Here is an 18582-nt window from a genome sequence, read left to right as displayed (position 1 = left end):
TGCCGGTCCGCTGCGCGGAGGCATTCCGGAATGTGTACGATGCACGCTGCATGAGGTTGGAGGAAGGCCCAGCGGGTGATGGCAAGGCCGAGGGCGTTGGTGTTGCATCGCCCTGGGAGGGCCTCCCGTCCCTAAGAGGAATGGGTCGGGCCGCCCGTGGCACGAGGGGGGGATTTGAGCGGAAAGAGGCCGGAGGAGCCCCCTTGGGGTGAAGTGCAGGGTTCTGGGCCGTAGCGCGTCACCGTTTCAAACTCTACTTCTCGACGCAAACGGGGGACCCTGCACGGATAACAACGCCCGTCCCTCTGCGGGGGAGAAGCACAATTTTCGGAGCCTGTCCCTGGCACAGCCCAGACTGTGGGTTTACTGCCACAGGCCAAACCGAATTAGCTCTTGTAAACTTGCCCAAGACACTAAAGGAGGGTTCCGAGGAAATAGTGCACCCAAAACAGCGCATCCCCGGAGTCGGAGAAACCTGGGAGGGGGGGGAGGGGGGCTGGACAGAGAGCGGGGGAAGAGCAGGAGTGGCGCGGAGAAGGAGAGGAGGAGAAAGGGTGGGCCCAGGGAGAGGAACAGGGAGCAAGAGGAGGGGCTGCCACAGAGAGAGGAGGGCAGAGGAGGAGGGAGGCCTGGGGACAGGGAGGGAGGGAGGGGGAGGGAGAGAGGGAGGGAGCGAGGACCGGCGGAGGCAGGGAGGGAGGCTGAATTCTGTACATTGCACAGCCTACAGTCTGAAAGGAAACATTCCTCCCTGGACGTCAAGAGGAGATCTGAAAGCACCCGTGGACCTGCAGACAGATCCCACGAGGTCATGCGGGGTGAGATGGAGAGGCAAAGCCCCAAAGAGATGAAGTGACGGCTTCTCAGAGGTCTGCGGGAAACCCTCATGCCCACCGCGGACAGGCACGAGTCGGGAACGCCAGAGAGAGGTGGGAGGGAGTTAGTCACGCAGCAGTTGCACGAAGACCTAAGGTGACAGGGCTTTGCGCATTGGCCCACAATGCTCACTCTGCACATCCAAGGAGCCCGATGCGCTCCTAGCGGAAGGCACGCTCCAAAGACATGCCCAGGCCAGTGGACGAGCGAGGCAGAGACGCGTCTCTCGGCAGCCTACAGAGTTGGGACTGACCCATCACACACCGGGGAGCCTCGGGGAGAGGAAGAGCCAGCTTCCCCTTCGGATGCGCGGAGGCCAGAAGGCGGTGCGTGATACGTTCGACAGGTCCAGAGAAAAAGTACCGTAACGTGCAGGCGACGTTCGGCACCAATGACCCAGAAAATGTTCACAAGACGTAAGGAGAAGGAGTGCGAGGAGGAGCCCGTGGGTCCGGAGGGGTGGGGCTGGGATGGAGGTGGGAGGCGGGGCTCTATGCTAAGGAGAGTCCGGCCTGCCGAAATGAAGCGGGTCCCTGAGTCCCTTAAGTCAAGCTGCTAGCCTGAAATAAGGCATCCCCGTAGAGTACATGCCAAACAAACACCAGAGCAGGATTTGACTATGGAAGTACTCTGGGTTGCCTATCTGGCCCCAAAGACAAATGCGTCCAAGGCAGGCAACCGTTTGCATTCCTCGGCTGAGCACGTACCCAGCTGTCTCTTGCATGCTGTATGATGCCCTTCCGTGGACTCATGACAGACAGCCGGGAGCAGGCCCCTCGCACCCACGCCCTCTCGCCTTCTCTCCCTCTCAACCTCCCAGCCCGTCTCCCTCCTGGGCCGGTCCCGCCCCACGCTGGGGTCCCCGCGCACCTCCCCTCCCGCTCCCAAGTGCCCCCCCCCGCCCGCCACCAGCATCCTCGAAGCTCAAGCCCTCTCCCACCGGCAATGTTAAGGCGATACACCTTAACGATCACTTTGTTCTGGAAGTAGCGGTTGCTCCCAAAGGAAAACATCAACCTGAAACGGTATTTGGGATGGCCCAGTACCTCCACCTGCCCCGCCGAAGAAAGAGGACGGGAAGGGGGAACGTGTCTTCTACGTGCCCCGAGCTGTTTGCCTGGCTGCGGCACTGAACCACGTTGCCCGGCCCCCTCCTGCTCAAACCCCACGCCCACCGGGCCTCCCCCAGCCTCCGTCTCCGAGGACTGACCTCCAAATGGGTCACGGAGCTGAGCACGTGTCTGTCCTGGTCACCCGTCACGGCCGATATCTTGGGGTGTTTCAGGATCTGCCTTGGGTCTAGGAGCCTCGCCGGCACGTGCTACGGAAAGAGAGGCAGGAGCCACCCGGACCTTCCCGGCCGAGAGCAAGCGACCGAAGTTGCAAAAGTGCGGAAACGCCAAGCACTGCCGCCCTCCCAACCTGGTCAGCTCCTGCCCTTTCTTCCCACCTGCTCCACCCTGGGGAGTCCCTTGGCTTCCAGCACCTCTGAGGCTGCCTGCCCCCGACAGGGCAAGGCCGAGGGCCTGACTGCGCTCTGTTCCCACGTCCCCCTGGCCTGCGCGTGTGGCCTGCAGGCAGTCACTGCTTTGGACGGCTGGATGTGCTCCGTCCCACTGTCACGGCCGGGATTGCTTGTGTGTTTGCCTGAAGCCCCGTGACTTTGAGGGGCCTCCTGTGCCCAGGAGGGGGCCGCTCGGGTCACCTGGAGCACGGCTGCGCGCCCACGGCCCAAAGCGTGGTCCTGGCAGAGTCAGCGAGTGAGGGAGGGAAAGCGGTAGGTGGGGGCAGGGGGAAAGCAAAAGAGAGAGAGGGACAGAGAGACCCCACACCAGGAGGAAGGGACACAGAGGGAGGGCAGAGAGGACAGGGGGAGAGGGCGGGCGAGGACACAGAGGGGGAGAGACAGGCAGGGAGGAAAGGTGCGGGTAGGCGCCTGGGCCTGGGGCCCCGGCCTGGCTGTGTGGGGCCTGTGGAGACAGAGTTTGCAGCACCCCGGCAGCGCCGTGTCTGGGTTCCCGCGGTCTGCCGAAGCGAGGCGGCCCGCTGACTGGCTTGGCAACCCGAGAGCGGACGACATTGTGGGTCTGCCCTGATCTTTGCAAATTTGGAAAACCACGCAGGCTCTGAAGGACAGGGAACGGCGGAGGGCAGCCTCTCCGTGTGCCCCATGTACCCAGCAAACGTTTCCTTCCAATATCTGCTCTGAGCCAAGCGGGCTTTGTGCTACACTACTTGTCGAAGCGTGTTGACCCGTGTTCCCTGAACCCCGCAAGGCTGTTGGGAGTGTGCTGCAGCCCCAAAGCTTCCGCCCGCAGCTTCTGCACAGACAGGCTCTGGACAGGTCGCAGCCCCAGCGTTCTCACCCCCGCCGCGCCCCGCCTTCCTCTGCTGTGCATTGTAGGGATCGTGGGCCCACTCCCACCCGGCAAGGGGGCGGAGAGCCCTTCCCCCCAGCGCTCATGGCCGTGGCCGTGGCTCTGCTGCTGCCCTCCTCGCGGTGATCCTCCACAGCAGCCAAGCCCCACCAGCCGGAGGAAAGATATGGCCTGGGATGCCCTGGATTTGACGGCCCTCCGGCGAGCCAGGTGAGAACTCCGCTTCTGATTCATCCTGCACTTGGGGCGCAAGTAGGGCCTGGTAGCTTGGGCGTCCACAGAGCTGAGCGCCAACTGAACAACCTCCAGCGCGGCCAGTGGGGCCCCCGGCTGGATCGGGACCCAGCCCTGGCCCTTCCTGCCGCAGCTCCTGCAGCTTCTCGTCCTGCTCTGCTTGTGCCACCTCCTCGTCTTCCGCCGCCACGACCTCCGCCAGCGCCATGATATCCTCCCCCACGACCACCAAATCCTCCCCCGCGCCGGCCTCGCCTCTGCGCTGCGGGGCCTCAGCCTCCCGCGCAGCCTCTGCCGCCATGCCCCCCGCACCTAGGGCCTGCGGCACCCCCGCCCCGCCCCAGGCGCCTGCCTCCCCACCGGGCCCCCTCCTCCTCACGAACCCCTCAGCGGACTAAGGTGGTCCAGGGTTCCGGGGCAGCCCCGGCTTCGCCGGACCCCGCCTGGCTCTCCATGGGGCCGTGGACCCGAACCCCCGGCAAGCCACGGAGCGAAGGACCTGGAGGGGCGAGCACGCGGCTCCCACAAGCGGCCGGCAGGTGGCGCTCTGGCGCCCACGGCTGGAGGCCGGTACCCAGCGGAGGCGGCGGGCCTGGGGTACGCATGCGCACAAAGCCTTGGGGCCCGGTGGCGTCTGGGTGGCGTCTGGGTGGCGGGGCGGGGGTGCGCCTGTGGCCTTGGCGGGATGGAAGCCCGGCCTCACGCCCAGGACGCTGACCGGCCCCGGGACCCCACCAGTGGCACGGCGGTGGGCGTGGCCGCACCCGGCCCGCCCCTCGCCCCCGCGGGAGCCGGTCCGCACGCGCGTCTCCTCAGGGGTGGCGTCCGTGCCCGGACCCTGGCCATCTTCTTCGCTGACACCTCCCAGGCCATTCCCGGCGGGTCCCTGCTATCACAAACCTCGTGTTCACCTTCTCGTCAGTTCCCCTGGGAACACGCTACTGGCACCGGGGAATTCAAACCCAGCGGCTCAATAGCGTGACCGCCCGCCGCCCGGAAACCTCACCCGGCCCCTTCTTAGTCACGCCGGGGCGAAGCCCTGAAGTCATCCGCTGCTGCGCCAACCACTGCCACATGGCTGTCCACATGGCTTTCCCCCCTTTCCCCGCCCGGTGCCGGAGGGAGTCCGGAGGCCGCCCAGCAGGATCCGGGATGCGGGGACCTCCCCGCCCCAACGACCCGCCTCTCCTACAAAGAGAGGAACCGCACACAGGTATTGGGCCTGAAATTTACAAGGAGCCACGGTCCGAGGCCCCCTCCGTGTTTACACAACCACTGGCACAGCCCCGGTGAGGTCCGCGATTGGGACTCGCGGGCATGCTAATGGGCCGCCCACGTAGCCTAAAGGGTAATACCTCTGGGTGTGTTCTTTCGTTAAAGCCACTGCTAGGACTCGCTCCCACCATACTTTCCTCTGCCGGGCCCTTCATCTTTGCTTTCTCCCTCCTTGTCTGACTTCCGCGCTCCCTTTCCCTGTGTCTGCCTTCCCGCCTCACCATAACTGCCAGGGATGTCCGAGCTCCAGCCTAATGGTCCCCGGAGCCTGCTTTTGCCCGCCTTCCTGAGGAGCTGTGGCTGTCTCGGCTGCCCCAGCTCTGCTGCAAGTTCTTCCTTGGTCTGTCTCTCACTGAGTGGAGTGCCAGCCAGGGAGGGGATGGCAAAGTGAGCACTGGCAGCACACCCTGCCCTTTCTCCGGTACTCACCAGGTCCTTCGCGACAGTCCCACACCTCATGCCGGTCCGCTGCGCGGAGGCATTCCGGAATGTGTACGATGCACGCTGCATGAGGTTGGAGGAAGGCCCAGCGGGTGATGGCAAGGCCGAGGGCGTTGGTGTTGCATCGCCCTGGGAGGGCCTCCCGTCCCTAAGAGGAATGGGTCGGGCCGCCCGTGGCACGAGGGGGGGATTTGAGCGGAAAGAGGCCGGAGGAGCCCCCTTGGGGTGAAGTGCAGGGTTCTGGGCCGTAGCGCGTCACCGTTTCAAACTCTACTTCTCGACGCAAACGGGGGACCCTGCACGGATAACAACGCCCGGCCCTCTGCGGGGGAGAAGCACAATTTTCGGAGCCTGTCCCTGGCACAGCCCAGACTGTGGGTTTACTGCCACAGGCCAAACCGAATTAGCTCTTGTAAACTTGCCCAAGACACTAAAGGAGGGTTCCGAGGAAAGAGTGCACCCAAAACAGCGCATCCCCGGAGTCGGAGAAACCTGGGAGGGGGGGGAGGGGGGCTGGACAGAGAGCGGGGGAAGAGCAGGAGTGGCGCGGAGAAGGAGAGGAGGAGAGAGGGTGGGCCCAGGGAGAGGAACAGGGAGCAAGAGGAGGGGCTGCCACAGAGAGAGGAGGGCAGAGGAGGAGGGAGGCCTGGGGACAGGGAGGGAGGGAGGGGGAGGGAGAGAGGGAGGGAGAGAGGACCGGCGGAGGCAGGGAGGGAGGCTGAATTCTGTACATTGCACAGCCTACAGTCTGAAAGGAAACATTCCTCCCTGGACGTCAAGAGGAGATCTGAAAGCACCCGTGGACCTGCAGACAGATCCCACGAGGTCATGCGGGGTGAGATGGAGAGGCAAAGCCCCAAAGAGATGAAGTGACGGCTTCTCAGAGGTCTGCGGGAAACCCTCATGCCCACCGCGGACAGGCACGAGTCGGGAACGCCAGAGAGAGGTGGGAGGGAGTTAGTCACGCAGCAGTTGCACGAAGACCTAAGGTGACAGGGCTTTGCGCATTGGCCCACAATGCTCACTCTGCACATCCAAGGAGCCCGATGCGCTCCTAGCGGAAGGCACGCTCCAAAGACATGCCCAGGCCAGTGGACGAGCGAGGCAGAGACGCGTCTCTCGGCAGCCTACAGAGTTGGGACTGACCCATCACACACCGGGGAGCCTCGGGGAGAGGAAGAGCCAGCTTCCCCTTCGGATGCGCGGAGGCCAGAAGGCGGTGCGTGATACGTTCGACAGGTCCAGAGAAAAAGTACCGTAACGTGCAGGCGACGTTCGGCACCAATGACCCAGAAAATGTTCACAAGACGTAAGGAGAAGGAGTGCGAGGAGGAGCCCGTGGGTCCGGAGGGGTGGGGCTGGGATGGAGGTGGGAGGCGGGGCTCTATGCTAAGGAGAGTCCGGCCTGCCGAAATGAAGCGGGTCCCTGAGTCCCTTAAGTCAAGCTGCTAGCCTGAAATAAGGCATCCCCGTAGAGTACATGCCAAACAAACACCAGAGCAGGATTTGACTATGGAAGTACTCTGGGTTGCCTATCTGGCCCCAAAGACAAATGCGTCCAAGGCAGGCAACCGTTTGCATTCCTCGGCTGAGCACGCACCCAGCTGTCTCTTGCATGCTGTATGATGCCCTTCCGTGGACTCATGACAGACAGCCGGGAGCAGGCCCCTCGCACCCACGCCCTCTCGCCTTCTCTCCCTCTCAACCTCCCAGCCCGTCTCCCTCCTGGGCCGGTCCCGCCCCACGCTGGGGACCCCGCGCACCTCCCCTCCCGCTCCCAAGTGCCCCCCCCCGCCCGCCACCAGCATCCTCGAAGCTCAAGCCCTCTCCCACCGGCAATGTTAAGGCGATACACCTTAACGATCACTTTGTTCTGGAAGTAGGGGTTGCTCCCAAAGGAAAACATCAACCTGAAACGGTATTTGGGATGGCCCAGTACCTCCACCTGCCCCGCCGAAGAAAGAGGACGGGAAGGGGGAACGTGTCTTCTACGTGCCCCGAGCTGTTTGCCTGGCTGCGGCACTGAACCACGTTGCCCGGCCCCCTCTTGCTCAAACCCCACGCCCACCGGGCCTCCCCCAGCCTCCGTCTCCGAGGACTGACCTCCAAATGGGTCACGGAGCTGAGCACGTGTCTGTCCTGGTCACCCGTCACGGCCGATATCTTGGGGTGTTTCAGGATCTGCCTTGGGTCTAGGAGCCTCGCCGGCACGTGCTACGGAAAGAGAGGCAGGAGCCACCCGGACCTTCCCGGCCGAGAGCAAGCGACCGAAGTTGCAAAAGTGCGGAAACGCCAAGCACTGCCGCCCTCCCAACCTGGTCAGCTCCTGCCCTTTCTTCCCACCTGCTCCACCCTGGGGAGTCCCTTGGCTTCCAGCACCTCTGAGGCTGCCTGCCCCCGACAGGGCAAGGCCGAGGGCCTGACTGCGCTCTGTTCCCACGTCCCCCTGGCCTGCGCGTGTGGCCTGCAGGCAGTCACTGCTTTGGACGGCTGGATGTGCTCCGTCCCACTGTCACGGCCGGGATTGCTTGTGTGTTTGCCTGAAGCCCCGTGACTTTGAGGGGCCTCCTGTGCCCAGGAGGGGGCCGCTCGGGTCACCTGGAGCACGGCTGCGCGCCCACGGCCCAAAGCGTGGTCCTGGCAGAGTCAGCGAGTGAGGGAGGGAAAGCGGTAGGTGGGGGCAGGGGGAAAGCAAAAGAGAGAGAGGGACAGAGAGACCCCACACCAGGAGGAAGGGACACAGAGGGAGGGCAGAGAGGACAGGGGGAGAGGGCGGGCGAGGACACAGAGGGGGAGAGACAGGCAGGGAGGAAAGGTGCGGGTAGGCGCCTGGGCCTGGGGCCCCGGCCTGGCTGTGTGGGGCCTGTGGAGACAGAGTTTGCAGCACCCCGGCAGCGCCGTGTCTGGGTTCCCGCGGTCTGCCGAAGCGAGGCGGCCCGCTGACTGGCTTGGCAACCCGAGAGCGGACGACATTGTGGGTCTGCCCTGATCTTTGCAAATTTGGAAAACCACGCAGGCTCTGAAGGACAGGGAACGGCGGAGGGCAGCCTCTCCGTGTGCCCCATGTACCCAGCAAACGTTTCCTTCCAATATCTGCTCTGAGCCAAGCGGGCTTTGTGCTACACTACTTGTCGAAGCGTGTTGACCCGTGTTCCCTGAACCCCGCAAGGCTGTTGGGAGTGTGCTGCAGCCCCAAAGCTTCCGCCCGCAGCTTCTGCACAGACAGGCTCTGGACAGGTCGCAGCCCCAGCGTTCTCACCCCCGCCGCGCCCCGCCTTCCTCTGCTGTGCATTGTAGGGATCGTGGGCCCACTCCCACCCGGCAAGGGGGCGGAGAGCCCTTCCCCCCAGCGCTCATGGCCGTGGCCGTGGCTCTGCTGCTGCCCTCCTCGCGGTGATCCTCCACAGCAGCCAAGCCCCACCAGCCGGAGGAAAGATATGGCCTGGGATGCCCTGGATATGACGGCCCTCCGGCGAGCCAGGTGAGAAGTCCGCTTCTGATTCATCCTGCACTTGGGGCGCAAGTAGGGCCTGGTAGCTTGGGCGTCCACAGAGCTGAGCGCCAACTGAACAACCTCCAGCGCGGCCAGTGGGGCCCCCGGCTGGATCGGGACCCAGCCCTGGCCCTTCCTGCCGCAGCTCCTGCAGCTTCTCGTCCTGCTCTGCTTGTGCCACCTCCTCGTCTTCCGCCGCCACGACCTCCGCCAGCGCCATGATATCCTCCCCCACGACCACCAAATCCTCCCCCGCGCCGGCCTCGCCTCTGCGCTGCGGGGCCTCAGCCTCCCGCGCAGCCTCTGCCGCCATGCCCCCCGCACCTAGGGCCTGCGGCACCCCCGCCCCGCCCCAGGCGCCTGCCTCCCCACCGGGCCCCCTCCTCCTCACGACCCCCTCAGCGGACTAAGGTGGTCCAGGGTTCCGGGGCAGCCCCGGCTTCGCCGGACCCCGCCTGGCTCTCCATGGGGCCGTGGACCCGAACCCCCGGCAAGCCACGGAGCGAAGGAGCTGGAGGGGCGAGCACGCGGCTCCCACAAGCGGCCGGCAGGTGGCGCTCTGGCGCCCACGGCTGGAGGCCGGTACCCAGCGGAGGCGGCGGGCCTGGGGTACGCATGCGCACAAAGCCTTGGGGCCCGGTGGCGTCTGGGTGGCGTCTGGGTGGCGGGGCGGGGGTGCGCCTGTGGCCTTGGCGGGATGGAAGCCCGGCCTCACGCCCAGGACGCTGACCGGCCCCGGGACCCCACCAGTGGCACGGCGGTGGGCGTGGCCGCACCCGGCCCGCCCCTCGCCCCCGCGGGAGCCGGTCCGCACGCGCGTCTCCTCAGGGGTGGCGTCCGTGCCCGGACCCTGGCCATCTTCTTCGCTGACACCTCCCAGGCCATTCCCGGCGGGTCCCTGCTATCACAAACCTCGTGTTCACCTTCTCGTCAGTTCCCCTGGGAACACGCTACTGGCACCGGGGAATTCAAACCCAGCGGCTCAATAGCGTGACCGCCCGCCGCCCGGAAACCTCACCCGGCCCCTTCTTAGTCACGCCGGGGCGAAGCCCTGAAGTCATCCGCTGCTGCGCCAACCACTGCCACATGGCTGTCCACATGGCTTTCCCCCCTTTCCCCGCCCGGTGCCGGAGGGAGTCCGGAGGCCGCCCAGCAGGATCCGGGATGCGGGGACCTCCCCGCCCCAACGACCCGCCTCTCCTACAAAGAGAGGAACCGCACACAGGTATTGGGCCTGAAATTTACAAGGAGCCACGGTCCGAGGCCACCTCCGTGCTTACACAACCACTGGCACAGCCCCGGTGAGGTCCGCGATTGGGAGGCGGGGGCATGCTAATGGGCCGCCCACGTAGCCTAAAGGGTAATACCTCTGGGTGTGTTCTTTCGTTAAAGCCACTGCTAGGACTCGCTCCCACCATACTTTCCTCTGCCGGGCCCTTCATCTTTGCTTTCTCCCTCCTTGTCTGACTTCCGCGCTCCCTTTCCCTGTGTCTGCCTTCCCGCCTCACCATAACTGCCAGGGATGTCCGAGCTCCAGCCTAATGGTCCCCGGAGCCTGCTTTTGCCCGCCTTCCTGAGGAGCTGTGGCTGTCTCGGCTGCCCCAGCTCTGCTGCAAGTTCTTCCTTGGTCTGTCTCTCACTGAGTGGAGTGCCAGCCAGGGAGGGGATGGCAAAGTGAGCACTGGCAGCACACCCTGCCCTTTCTCCGGTACTCACCAGGTCCTTCGCGACAGTCCCACACCTCATGCCGGTCCGCTGCGCGGAGGCATTCCGGAATGTGTACGATGCACGCTGCATGAGGTTGGAGGAAGGCCCAGCGGGTGATGGCAAGGCCGAGGGCGTTGGTGTTGCATCGCCCTGGGAGGGCCTCCCGTCCCTAAGAGGAATGGGTCCGGCCGCCCGTGGCACGAGGGGGGGATTTGAACGGAAAGAGGCCGGAGGAGCCCCCTTGGGGTGAAGTGCAGGGTTCTGGGCCGTAGCGCGTCACCGTTTCAAACTCTACTTCTCGACGCAAACGGGGGACCCTGCACGGAAAACAACGCCCGGCCCTCTGCGGGGGAGAAGCACAATTTTCGGAGCCTGTCCCTGGCACAGCCCAGACTGTGGGTTTACTGCCACAGGCCAAACCGAATTAGCTCTTGTAAACTTGCCCAAGACACTAAAGGAGGGTTCCGAGGAAATAGTGCACCCAAAACAGCGCATCCCCGGAGTCGGAGAAACCTGGGAGGGGGGGGGAGGGGGGCTGGACAGAGAGCGGGGGAAGAGCAGGAGTGGCGCGGAGAAGGAGAGGAGGAGAGAGGGTGGGCCCAGGGAGAGGAACAGGGAGCGAGAGGAGGGGGTGCCACAGAGAGAGGAGGGCAGAGGAGGAGGGAGGCCTGGGGACAGGGAGGGAGGGAGGGGGAGGGAGAGAGGGAGGGAGCGAAGATGGGCGGAGGCAGGGAGGGAGGCTGAATTCTGTACATTGCACAGCCTACAGTCTGAAAGGAAACATTCCTCCCTGGACGTCAAGAGGAGATCTGAAAGCACCCGTGGACCTGCAGACAGATCCCACGAGGTCATGCGGGGTGAGATGGAGAGGCAAAGCCCCAAAGAGATGAAGTGACGGCTTCTCAGAGGTCTGCGGGAAACCCTCCTTCCCACCGCGGACAGGCACGAGTCGGGAACGCCAGAGAGAGGTGGGAGGGAGTTAGTCACGCAGCAGTTGCACGAAGACCTAAGGTGACAGGGCTTTGCGCATTGGCCCACAATGCTCACTCTGCACATCCAAGGAGCCCGATGCGCTCCTAGCGGAAGGCACGCTCCAAAGACATGCCCAGGCCAGTGGACGAGCGAGGCAGAGACGCGTCTCTCGGCAGCCTACAGAGTTGGGACTGACCCATCACACACCGGGGAGCCTCGGGGAGAGGAAGAGCCAGCTTCCCCTTCGGATGCGCGGAGGCCAGAAGGCGGTGCGTGATACGTTCGACAGGTCCAGAGAAAAAGTACCGTAACGTGCAGGCGACGTTCGGCACCAATGACCCAGAAAATGTTCACAAGACGTAAGGAGAAGGAGTGCGAGGAGGAGCCCGTGGGTCCGGAGGGGTGGGGCTGGGATGGAGGTGGGAGGCGGGGCTCTATGCTAAGGAGAGTCCGGCCTGCCGAAATGAAGCGGGTCCCTGAGTCCCTTAAGTCAAGCTGCTAGCCTGAAATAAGGCATCCCCGTAGAGTACATGCCAAACAAACACCAGAGCAGGATTTGACTATGGAAGTACTCTGGGTTGCCTATCTGGCCCCAAAGACAAATGCGTCCAAGGCAGGCAACCGTTTGCATTCCTCGGCTGAGCACGCACCCAGCTGTCTCTTGCATGCTGTATGATGCCCTTCCGTGGACTCATGACAGACAGCCGGGAGCAGGCCCCTCGCACCCACGCCCTCTCGCCTTCTCTCCCTCTCAACCTCCCAGCCCGTCTCCCTCCTGGGCCGGTCCCGCCCCACGCTGGGGACCCCGCGCACCTCCCCTCCCGCTCCCAAGTGCCCCCCCCCGCCCGCCACCAGCATCCTCGAAGCTCAAGCCCTCTCCCACCGGCAATGTTAAGGCGATACACCTTAACGATCACTTTGTTCTGGAAGTAGGGGTTGCTCCCAAAGGAAAACATCAACCTGAAACGGTATTTGGGATGGCCCAGTACCTCCACCTGCCCCGCCGAAGAAAGAGGACGGGAAGGGGGAACGTGTCTTCTACGTGCCCCGAGCTGTTTGCCTGGCTGCGGCACTGAACCACGTTGCCCGGCCCCCTCCTGCTCAAACCCCACGCCCACCGGGCCTCCCCAAGCCTCCGTCTCCGAGGACTGACCTCCAAATGGGTCACGGAGCTGAGCACGTGTCTGTCCTGGTCACCCGTCACGGCCGATATCTTGGGGTGTTTCAGGATCTGCCTTGGGTCTAGGAGCCTCGCCGGCACGTGCTACGGAAATAGAGGCAGGAGCCACCCGGACCTTCCCGGCCGAGAGCAAGCGACCGAAGTTGCAAAAGTGCGGAAACGCCAAGCACTGCCGCCCTCCCAACCTGGTCAGCTCCTGCCCTTTCTTCCCACCTGCTCCACCCTGGGGAGTCCCTTGGCTTCCAGCACCTCTGAGGCTGCCTGCCCCCGACAGGGCAAGGCCGAGGGCCTGACTGCGCTCTGTTCCCACGTCCCCCTGGCCTGCGCGTGTGGCCTGCAGGCAGTCACTGCTTTGGACGGCTGGATGTGCTCCGTCCCACTGTCACGGCCGGGATTGCTTGTGTGTTTGCCTGAAGCCCCGTGACTTTGAGGGGCCTCCTGTGCCCAGGAGGGGGCCGCTCGGGTCACCTGGAGCACGGCTGCGCGCCCACGGCCCAAAGCGTGGTCCTGGCAGAGTCAGCGAGTGAGGGAGGGAAAGCGGTAGGTGGGGGCAGGGGGAAAGCAAAAGAGAGAGAGGGACAGAGAGACCCCACACCAGGAGGAAGGGACACAGAGGGAGGGCAGAGAGGACAGGGGGAGAGGGCGGGCGAGGACACAGAGGGGGAGAGACAGGCAGGGAGGAAAGGTGCGGGTAGGCGCCTGGGCCTGGGGCCCCGGCCTGGCTGTGTGGGGCCTGTGGAGACAGAGTTTGCAGCACCCCGGCAGCGCCGTGTCTGGGTTCCCGCGGTCTGCCGAAGCGAGGCGGCCCGCTGACTGGCTTGGCAACCCGAGAGCGGACGACATTGTGGGTCTGCCCTGATCTTTGCAAATTTGGAAAACCACGCAGGCTCTGAAGGACAGGGAACGGCGGAGGGCAGCCTCTCCGTGTGCCCCATGTACCCAGCAAACGTTTCCTTCCAATATCTGCTCTGAGCCAAGCGGGCTTTGTGCTACACTACTTGTCGAAGCGTGTTGACCCGTGTTCCCTGAACCCCGCAAGGCTGTTGGGAGTGTGCTGCAGCCCCAAAGCTTCCGCCCGCAGCTTCTGCACAGACAGGCTCTGGACAGGTCGCAGCCCCAGCGTTCTCACCCCCGCCGCGCCCCGCCTTCCTCTGCTGTGCATTGTAGGGATCGTGGGCCCACTCCCACCCGGCAAGGGGGCGGAGAGCCCTTCCCCCCAGCGCTCATGGCCGTGGCCGTGGCTCTGCTGCTGCCCTCCTCGCGGTGATCCTCCACAGCAGCCAAGCCCCACCAGCCGGAGGAAAGATATGGCCTGGGATGCCCTGGATATGACGGCCCTCCGGCGAGCCAGGTGAGAAGTCCGCTTCTGATTCATCCTGCACTTGGGGCGCAAGTAGGGCCTGGTAGCTTGGGCGTCCACAGAGCTGAGCGCCAACTGAACAACCTCCAGCGCGGCCAGTGGGGCCCCCGGCTGGATCGGGACCCAGCCCTGGCCCTTCCTGCCGCAGCTCCTGCAGCTTCTCGTCCTGCTCTGCTTGTGCCACCTCCTCGTCTTCCGCCGCCACGACCTCCGCCAGCGCCATGATATCCTCCCCCACGACCACCAAATCCTCCCCCGCGCCGGCCTCGCCTCTGCGCTGCGGGGCCTCAGCCTCCCGCGCAGCCTCTGCCGCCATGCCCCCCGCACCTAGGGCCTGCGGCACCCCCGCCCCGCCCCAGGCGCCTGCCTCCCCACCGGGCCCCCTCCTCCTCACGACCCCCTCAGCGGACCTAGGTGGTCCAGGGTTCCGGGGCAGCCCCGGCTTCGCCGGACCCCGCCTGGCTCTCCATGGGGCCGTGGACCCGAACCCCCGGCAAGCCACGGAGCGAAGGAGCTGGAGGGGCGAGCACGCGGCTCCCACAAGCGGCCGGCAGGTGGCGCTCTGGCGCCCACGGCTGGAGGCCGGTACCCAGCGGAGGCGGCGGGCCTGGGGGAGGCATGCGCACAAAGCCTTGGGGCCCGGTGGCGTCTGGGTGGCGTCTGGGTGGCGGGGCGGGGGTGCGCCTGTGGCCTTGGCGGGATGGAAGCCCGGCCTCACGCCCAGGACGCTGACCGGCCCCGGGACCCCACCAGTGGCACGGCGGTGGGCGTGGCCGCACCCGGCCCGCCCCTCGCCCCCGCGGGAGCCGGTCCGCACGCGCGTCTCCTCAGGGGTGGCGTCCGTGCCCGGACCCTGGCCATCTTCTTCGCTGACACCTCCCAGGCCATTCCCGGCGGGTCCCTGCTATCACAAACCTCGTGTTCACCTTCTCGTCAGTTCCCCTGGGAACACGCTACTGGCACCGGGGAATTCAAACCCAGCGGCTCAATAGCGTGACCGCCCGCCGCCCGGAAACCTCACCCGGCCCCTTCTGAGTCACGCCGGGGCGAAGCCCTGAAGTCATCCGCTGCTGCGCCAACCACTGCCACATGGCTGTCCACATGGCTTTCCCCCCTTTCCCCGCCCGGTGCGGGAGGGAGTCGGGAGGCCGCCCAGCAGGATCCGGGATGCGGGGACCTCCCCGCCCCAACGACCCGCCTCTCCTACAAAGAGAGGAACCGCACACAGGTATTGGGCCTGAAATTTACAAGGAGCCACGGTCCGAGGCCACCTCCGTGCTTACACAACCACTGGCACAGCCCCGGTGAGGTCCGCGATTGGGAGGCGGGGGCATGCTAATGGGCCGCCCACGTAGCCTAAAGGGTAATAACTCTGGGTGTGTTCTTTCGTTAAAGCCACTGCTAGGACTCGCTCCCACCATACTTTCCTCTGCCGGGCCCTTCATCTTTGCTTTCTCCCTCCTTGTCTGACTTCCGCGCTCCCTTTCCCTGTGTCTGCCTTCCCGCCTCACCATAACTGCCGGGGATGTCCGAGCTCCAGCCTAATGGTCCCCGGAGCCTGCTTTTGTCCGCCTTCCTGAGGAGCTGTGGCTGTCTCGGCTGCCCCAGCTCTGCTGCAAGTTCTTCCTTGGTCTGTCTCTCACTGAGTGGAGTGCCAGCCAGGGAGGGGATGGCAAAGTGAGCACTGGCAGCACACCCTGCCCTTTCTCCGGTACTCACCAGGTCCTTCGCGACAGTCCCACACCTCATGCCGGTCCGCTGCGCGGAGGCATTCCGGAATGTGTACGATGCACGCTGCATGAGGTTGGAGGAAGGCCCAGCGGGTGATGGCAAGGCCGAGGGCGTTGGTGTTGCATCGCCCTGGGAGGGCCTCCCGTCCCTAAGAGGAATGGGTCGGGCCGCCCGTGGCACGAGGGGGGGATTTGAACGGAAAGAGGCCGGAGGAGCCCCCTTGGGGTGAAGTGCAGGGTTCTGGGCCGTAGCGCGTCACCGTTTCAAACTCTACTTCTCGACGCAAACGGGGGACCCTGCACGGAAAACAACGCCCGGCCCTCTGCGGGGGAGAAGCACAATTTTCGGAGCCTGTCCCTGGCACAGCCCAGACTGTGGGTTTACTGCCACAGGCCAAACCGAATTAGCTCTTGTAAACTTGCCCAAGACACTAAAGGAGGGTTCCGAGGAAATAGTGCACCCAAAACAGCGCATCCCCGGAGTCGGAGAAACCTGGGAGGGGGGGGGGGGCTGGACAGAGAGCGGGGGAAGAGCAGGAGTGGCGCGGAGAAGGAGAGGAGGAGAGAGGGTGGGCCCAGGGAGAGGAACAGGGAGCGAGAGGAGGGGGTGCCACAGAGAGAGGAGGGCAGAGGAGGAGGGAGGCCTGGGGACAGGGAGGGAGGGAGGGGGAGGGAGAGAGGGAGGGAGCGAAGACGGGCGGAGGCAGGGAGGGAGGCTGAATTCTGTACATTGCACAGCCTACAGTCTGAAAGGAAACATTCCTCCCTGGACGTCAAGAGGAGATCTGAAAGCACCCGTGGACCTGCAGACAGATCCCACGAGGTCATGCGGGGTGAGATGGAGAGGCAAAGCCCCAAAGAGATGAAGTGACGGCTTCTCAGAGGTCTGCGGGAAACCCTCATGCCCACCGCGGACAGGCACGAGTCGGGAACGCCAGAGAGAGGTGGGAGGGAGTTAGTCACGCAGCAGTTGCACGAAGACCTAAGGTGACAGGGCTTTGCGCATTGGCCCACAATGCTCACTCTGCACATCCAAGGAGCCCGATGCGCTCCTAGCGGAAGGCACGCTCCAAAGACATGCCCAGGCCAGTGGACGAGCGAGGCAGAGACGCGTCTCTCGGCAGCCTACAGAGTTGGGACTGACCCATCACACACCGGGGAGCCTCGGGGAGAGGAAGAGCCAGCTTCCCCTTCGGATGCGCGGAGGCCAGAAGGCGGTGCGTGATACGTTCGACAGGTCCAGAGAAAAAGTACCGTAACGTGCAGGCGACGTTCGGCACCAATGACCCAGAAAATGTTCACAAGACGTAAGGAGAAGGAGTGCGAGGAGGAGCCCGTGGGTCCGGAGGGGTGGGGCTGGGATGGAGGTGGGAGGCGGGGCTCTATGCTAAGGAGAGTCCGGCCTGCCGAAATGAAGCGGGTCCCTGAGTCCCTTAAGTCAAGCTGCTAGCCTGAAATAAGGCATCCCCGTAGAGTACATGCCAAACAAACACCAGAGCAGGATTTGACTATGGAAGTACTCTGGGTTGCCTATCTGGCCCCAAAGACAAAAGCGTCCAAGGCAGGCAACCGTTTGCATTCCTCGGCTGAGCACGCACCCAGCTGTCTCTTGCATGCTGTATGATGCCCTTCCGTGGACTCATGACAGACAGCCGGGAGCAGGCCCCTCGCACCCACGCCCTCTCGCCTTCTCTCCCTCTCAACCTCCCAGCCCGTCTCCCTCCTGGGCCGGTCCCGCCCCACGCTGGGGACCCCGCGCACCTCCCCTCCCGCTCCCAAGTGCCCACCCCCTCCCGCCACCAGCATCCTCAAAGCTCAAGCCCTCTCCCACCGGCAATGTTAAGGCGATACACCTTAACGATCACTTTGTTCTGGAAGTACGGGTTGCTCCCAAAGGAAAACATCAACCTGCAGCGGTATTTGGGATGGCCCAGTACCTCCACCTGCCCCGCCGAAGAAAGAGGACCGGAAGGGGGAACGTGTCTTCTAGGTGCCCGGAGATGTTTGCGTGCCTGCGGCACTGAACCACGTTGCCCGGCCCCCTCCTGCTCAAACCCCACGCCCACCGGGCCTCCCCCAGCCTCCGTCTCCCAGGACTGACCTCCAAATGGGTCACGGAGCTGAGCACGTGTCTGTCCTGGTCACCCGTCACGGCCGATATCTTGGGGTGTTTCAGGATCTGCCTTGGGTCTAGGAGCCTCGCCGGCACGTGCTACGGAAAGAGAGGCAGGAGCCACCCGGACCTTCCCGGCTGAGAGCAAGCGACCGAAGTTGCAAAAGTGCGGAAACGCCAAGCACTGCCGCCCTCCCAACCTGGTCAGCTCCTGCCCTTTCTTCCCACCTGCTCCACCCTGGGGAGTCCCTTGGCTTCCAGCACCTCTGAGGCTGCCTGCCCCCGACAGGGCAAGGCCGAGGGCCTGACTGCGCTCTGTTCCCACGTCCCCCTGGCCTGCGCGTGTGGCCTGCAGGCAGTCACTGCTTTGGACGGCTGGATGTGCTCCGTCCCACTGTCACGGCCGGGATTGCTTGTGTGTTTGCCTGAAGCCCCGTGACTTTGAGGGGCCTCCTGTGCCCAGGAGGGGGCCGCTCGGGTCACCTGGAGCACGGCTGCGAGCCCACGGCCCAAAGCGTGGTCCTGGCAGAGTCAGCGAGTGAGGGAGGGAAAGCGGTAGGTGGGGGCAGGGGGAAAGCAAAAGAGAGAGAGGGACAGAGAGACCCCACACCAGGAGGAAGGGACACAGAGGGAGGGCAGAGAGGACAGGGGGAGAGGGCGGGCGAGGACACAGAGGGGGAGAGACAGGCAGGGAGGAAAGGTGCGGGTAGGCGCCTGGGCCTGGGGCCCCGGCCTGGCTGTGTGGGGCCTGTGGAGACAGAGTTTGCAGCACCCCGGCAGCGCCGTGTCTGGGTTCCCGCGGTCTGCCGAAGCGAGGCGGCCC

This window comes from Eumetopias jubatus, unplaced genomic scaffold, assembly GCF_037043125.1.
Source record: "Eumetopias jubatus isolate StellerSeaLion01/CBP00866 unplaced genomic scaffold, mEumJub1_p1.0 scaffold_86, whole genome shotgun sequence".
In the NCBI taxonomy this organism is placed as follows: Eukaryota; Metazoa; Chordata; class Mammalia; order Carnivora; family Otariidae; genus Eumetopias; species Eumetopias jubatus.
Note: the sequence above shows the minus strand (reverse complement) of the source record.